We start from the raw sequence: 6,535 nt of genomic DNA, 5'->3' as shown, positions 1-6,535 counted from the left end.
GAGAGAGAGAGAGAGAGAGAGAGAGAGAGAGAGACATAAATAAAAACAACAAAGAACTTGGAAATCTCTGTAGAGCCTGGCCTTAGTATATGTGTGGTAGATCTCCTGGCCTCACCTTTAGTAACACTTTCCCCACTCAGATCCAATAAAAGGTTCATGCATGTAGACTGTATCTCACATCAGGGTGGATTCCAGGAAGGCATGTGTGTTAAAAGGCTCTGCGATGACTCAGTATACTTTTGCTTTTCTCCAGAGACCTGGAGAGAGGCACCCAGCTGGGATGCACATCTTTTAAAATCTGAGCCTGCATTATCTGTGCCCTTCTCATTTCCTTTATTCCCCTCTAACACAACTTCCCTGTTCATGCCACCATTTTTGTTTCTGTTAGCATGGACCTGCCCTGATCACATCTTTGCATTATCTGAAATTAATGTAGCTGCTTTTTCTTTTACCATTGGATGTCCACTTGCAATGCTTTGCTCACTGTACACAAGACCTAGACTCTATCTGTCGGAACTACCAGGCAGTACCATTGTGATTTTTCTGAGGAATATTTCCCCCTTTGAAGGTTAAAAAAAAATGTATGGCTTCTAAATGATGTGCTTGTAAATTAAATTTAAATATACTTCAGAGAGCAAAAGTGCAATTTCCTCTCACCCCGTAGATTAGATTCCATAAATTGTAGAGCTAGACCTAATATGTACAGGTTAAATAAAAAACATGAACCAATTTGAAGCATTTACATGAAAGAGATATCCATGGATCTGGATCATTCCCTAATCATCTTTCATTTCTTGGGGAACTAAATAGAATGCTTAGATGTTGGACAGGAACACTGTATAAAACTAAAGGGACCAGAGATATGTTTTACTTTTGAAAAATGCATAATCTCTATGCTTTATTAAATATTCAGATTCAAACTATTAAAATTTAAGAAATTATGCCTACCTTTCAATTTCATAACATTAGTCTGTAAGCCATTAGTGTATTCTAAGGTAATATACCTTTATTGCTGCTAGTCCATTATTTTCACATAATCACAAACTTTGCATATTTGCTTACTCAGAAAAATATTCCTCACTCTACCTTTGATGTTTCCCTGAATTTTTAAACTGAAGCTTGTTATACTTATCTGTCACTAATAAAGCATTATGAGTACATTTTTAGGGGCTCATGTATTTTTTAATATTTTTCCATGCTTTCATAATTTATAATTTCTTTTAAATGAAAAAGACATATACTTTTTTTTTGTACCAGGGATTGAATTTGGGTCCTTGCACTTGCAAGGCAGGTGGAGGAACCACTGAGCTAAATCCCAAGCCCTAAAGAAATATTCTTTATGCATGCAATGCACCTTATACCTAATCAGTGTTGAATAAATATGTTGTTAAATTAAAAGTCAAACAAATTTTTGTTTATCTGCTTCACAAATATCTACATAAACATAGCAGTGAAGCAATGACATTTAAATGTCTTTCAGTTAAATAAATTTACCTTACAAGTTGAAACTCAATTCTTGTTAGTCATGTGTATTTTCAGGGATTTGTTTGAAATGTAACTAAAATTTAAAAGTAAAGAATTAAGTTGGTTGTTCTGAAAAGACAAACACAAGGATGGATTGAAATAGTGATACATGGAGGAAGGAATTCTGCTGGGCAAGTTCCTACTTCAGCACAGGTTACTGTTGAAGGACCCAGTCATATTATTAATGGATTATATCAAGTAGAAAACTGCAAAACATTTTTAAAATTTTACCCCAGTGTTGAACTTTTATTCATGCAATAAAAAAGTTTATAAGAATGTTACTTTGTTACATATTAGGACAGTAGTGGATGACATTGATAAAATATCCTGATCCATTATAATTTTTAAAAATGAAGAACTTAAGGATAATTAGAAACAAATGACATTCACCAGGAGCTTCTGAAGTAAACTACAATAAAAGATGGTCCAGCAGATGTCTCCTTGTCCTCACAGCATAGTATGCAAAATAGCAAATAACAAAAGGTTATTTTATCTCAGTGTCCACAGTCAAGTAGCTTTGATTCAAAGACTTCCACTTTTGTATCTCACAATTTTTGTACTCATTATATTAAAAACATCAGATAGCTGAAAGAAAATAGTATGCTTGCACAACACTGTCTTTAAAAGTTACAGTCAATGAAGATAGGGATCATCTTCCATAGTTAACTAAATTTGATTGACATAAACTAAGTCTGTGAAAACAGGTGATGAGATAAATGAGAATTTTTTAATGGAAAAGATAAAATACTTTTGCTTCATCACAATTTTTTTTTGGTAAGGCTAACATCTAAGCAGATTGGAGATGAAAAATCTTTGCAATTGCCCTGCCATTTTGCAAATGTCAATGCTTTTCACAATAAAAATTAAAGCAATAAAATTCCATTTTTTCCACTTAGCTCACTTATTCAGTGTTCTATCACTTAATGATTAAAGCTTTGCTTTTGATTACTAAATGTAATATACAACTGAATAAAAAACACACATTGGATAGGTATAAACTTTTCTGCATCCAGAAATTACATCAAATAACATTAAAATGATTTTTCTTACCTTGCTCTATTTCATGAACATGCACACATACATATCACAGGTATATATGAAGAAAAAATACACACAGAATTCCCCATTTAGTGTAAAGAGTCTCAACATTTAAAAAATGCAGTTAATAGCTATGAAAAACCTACTAAAGCATTCTTTTATTCTTTCAAAATGAGGTGTAAGATTAGGGGTATTCATTTTACTTCTATTACATGTTTTTAATCACTATGCAGACATTTGATTGTTCTTCTAGATTAAAAAACTAAAGCTCCATAACTCCAACTAATCTTCTTGTACCATCTAACTCCAGGCCTCTTCCTGATAAATAACATCAGAAAAAGTTAAAGGCTTTGAGTATCCTGACAGATGAAGACCTCAGAGTGGGAGGAAATAAATAAAAGAAAGGGAGCAGGATGTTTTTACAGGACAGAGGAAGAAAAGAAGAAAGAAAGAAAAGAAGAGCAGTGGACTCCTTCTTGGTTTGAGTCCAGAGAGTCCACCAGGTCCCCAGGATAACCACAGTTATCACCTGACTGGCCACTTAAGTCTGGTTGGCTTAGGATGCATGCCAGCTGACCAAAAAAGAGAGCCTTGGTACCAGGAGGCACGAGATTATACCCTTTGGCTTTGCGAGTAAGAAAGGTTGAGGCTAGAGGATTACAAGCTTCAGCACAACCTGAGCGATTTGTTGATTTAGTTAGACTCTATTGCAAAAAATTTAAAAAAGAGGGTACAGAGGTAGTTCTGTGCAAAAGCCCAGGTTTTAATCTGAAATGCAAAAATAAAATTGATTTCATTTTTAAAAATGTTATTTCTAGAAGTAAATGCAGCTGAGGAAAGATGCCTCACTAAAACTCAACCAACCATTCATGCCTTAGTATGAGAAGTAGAGATTGAGATTATTTTTTGAATTCAGAACAACAATCTGTATAGTGGTTAAAAATATGAAATAGAAGGAAAATGAACAGCCCTAATCTTCCACTTCACTTTGAAAGAATTAAAGAATGCCTTAGTAAGTTTTTCATAGCTATTAACTGCGTTTTTAAAATGTTGAGAGAATCTTTACACTAAATGGAGAATTCTGTGTGTATTTTTATCTTCATATATACCCATGATATGTATGTGTGCATGTTCATGAAATAGAGCAAGGTAAGAAAATCATTTTAATGTCAGTTGATATAATTTCTGGGTGCAGAAAAGTTTATACCTATCCAATGTGTGCTTTTTATTCAGGTTTTGATTTTATATTACATTTAATAATCAAAAGCAAAAGCCTTAATCATTAAATGATATGAATTTTCTCTCAGCTCTGGGGAAAGCTTATTATGCCTCTGCCTGGAAGGAGAAAGGAGGTGTTTTAGTGTGTTCCATTCATGTGCTTGTTCTGATTGAAGATGAGAAGGAAATTAAATTTTGCCTAAGCTCCTGGGTCAGCAGAGGCCCAAATCCCTCCCTTACCATGTAGAGAATCCAACAGATAGATTCCAGGTTCTTGTGTAGGACAAGTGAAGAATTGCAAAGCCTACACTCAATGGTGAAGGGAAAGCAGCTGTATTTACTAAAGTCATAAACAGAGGAATGGCATCAGGATGACAAAAAGACAGATAAATCATGATCTTGGGCTCAAGCATGAGTGATAACAAAAAAGAGAATGACTGTACCTGTTTTGATCTAGGGTTACATGGAATGTTCCTAAGGTGGCTTCCAAACTCAAGTGGATGTGGGGAGTGATTAGGCTGGCCTTAGGGTGATGTTCAGGTTCAGTTTGGAGGAGGGGTGTGAATTTCTCAGCCCCCCCAAATCCCATCCCACCTCCTGGTTTTCTCTCCTTTCCTCTTAGCACCACCATGGTGGTGGTGGGGTGGAGGGTGAAGTGCATGTTCCCTATATTTTCTTCTGATGAACTGGAAGACAAAAATGAATGATGACTTAGTGATTTGACCTGACTTGCTGGCAAATAGTCATTTCCCTCTCCTCCTCAGCCAGAATTTCCAGGCTGTGCTGGGAAAGGAAAGGGAGATAAGCACTCTCCTTTCTCTGGCCGAGCCTTAAAGATATGCCATCAGAGCTTTGACTCCTCCCAATGAATGGGAGGGGCTCCATTTTAGCCCCTTGCTAGTATACATCCCATATCTGCCATGACTTTTCTGGATCCAGGGCCATCTGCTCCAGCCCTGCCAGCGTCCTTTCACAACAGTCTTCTGGGATCTCACAGGGATGTTTCTTAGTGCCAGCTCCTCCCACACAATTTTATTTAGTTTGGGCATTCTTATGATAATTTTAGCCTAAAGTTCATCTCCCTATCTGAAACAGTAGTGTAAAGAAGAAAAAAAAATACTTAAAGTGATCTATTTTCAGGACAAGGTCTTTAAATTTGAGTGAAAGTTACTTATGGCTTGCAGATTTGATGAGGTCATGCCATTTGAAGAGGGTCTTTAAACAAAGTGGGGAGGATAGATAATCAATAAAATGTGGAATTCAGTATAGTAGCTCTGACCAGAAAACTACTGAAAATTAAGATATCCCTGTCATAATCAATTTGCCTTAAAACCCAAAATTGTTAACAGAGAGAGAAGACCTGGGAAAATTGTAACTCCCGTGGTACTCAACTATTGAGAGTCTGGAAAAAGGGACCTGTGTACTAGATCATACATTTCTTGTTGTGACTGCTCTGTGTTTGTCATCAGACTCAGCTCTGCAAGTAGGAATAAACAACTTCACTTACACTGTTGTTCTTGCCTTTGAAGTCCATTCTTTGGGTCTGGACAAAAGAACTCATTTCTTACAATTCTGGGCTTGCCTGGAAGATCTGTGCCTATGTGGACCAGGTCCTGGTGGAGAGAGAGAGATGCATTGCAATCCATTTTTTGGGTGCCTGCTCTGACCAAATATTCTGTCTCCTCATGGGAATCATAAAACACACAAGAACATAATTCTGAGGATAGCAAAACCAATGCAGGTGAAATAAAGAAGATACTGCTGCAATTGGGCAAACTTGTGCACAAGCCAAGGTAGGAAGATTCAACAATAAGTATTTCCTTGATGGTTGGAGCATTTTTAGGGATTGCATGTATGTTACTGAGATATATGCAAAAAAAAATATGGGTTAAGTGCACTGGGATTCTCAGGCTATACAAGAAACCTGCAGTAGGGGAGGTTGAATGTATAGAAAACTCAGCCACAGGGACCAACCCAAAATGAGGCATAAAACTTCTAGGGCTAGAGAAACAAAGAAAGGGAGAAAGAATTCTCCTAGTGACATTCTCCAAGATAGTTCATTGGATAAATGTCAGAAAGCTTGGTAACCCTGGAGTGCTGGAGAGATAACTCTCATAACAGGGATAGAAAAAAGAAAAGCAAGGGATGGAACATTGAAGGCTCCCCTGGGCTCAAGACAACTCCCATGTAACTGCTAGGTTTATATTTTATATTTCTACAACAAAAAGATAAAATGCATCTTCTCTCTAGGGATCCAGGGAAGGGAACAAGAATTGGAGGAGTTTACAAGTAAGTATCTATTGTTACAAATCTTAGCTGATTGATGAGTTTACTGTTGTATTCCAATTCGAGTGGGCATTTTGCTTAATTTGCATGCTTCAAATATTTTTTGTGCTGTGAGATAATTCCTAAACTTCAATTACAGGGTTAACAAGTACTTCTGTTACTTTCTGTTTGGACCCAGGTAAGAGTAGTACTCAAGGTCACTTAGAGGTTTGCTGGCAGCCAGCCAGAACTAAAATAAAATTTATAAACTCACTATGAGACCAAGAAGCAAAAGTGTACTAGGGATATTAAAATCCAAGTGGCTACAAAAAGTAACCAGTAAGTAAAATAGAAAAGAAAATGTGCAAAAATCTATATAATATATTTATAATATACATACATTATATTATATATTATATAATATATATTGTATTATATATTATATAATATGTTGTATTATATATTATATACATGCGCATATATATATGTA

The sequence above is a fragment of the Fukomys damarensis genome, unplaced genomic scaffold (assembly GCF_012274545.1).
Source record: "Fukomys damarensis isolate Sample0158 unplaced genomic scaffold, DMR_v1.0_HiC HiC_scaffold_14, whole genome shotgun sequence".
Lineage (NCBI taxonomy): Eukaryota > Metazoa > Chordata > Mammalia > Rodentia > Bathyergidae > Fukomys > Fukomys damarensis.
Note: the sequence above shows the minus strand (reverse complement) of the source record.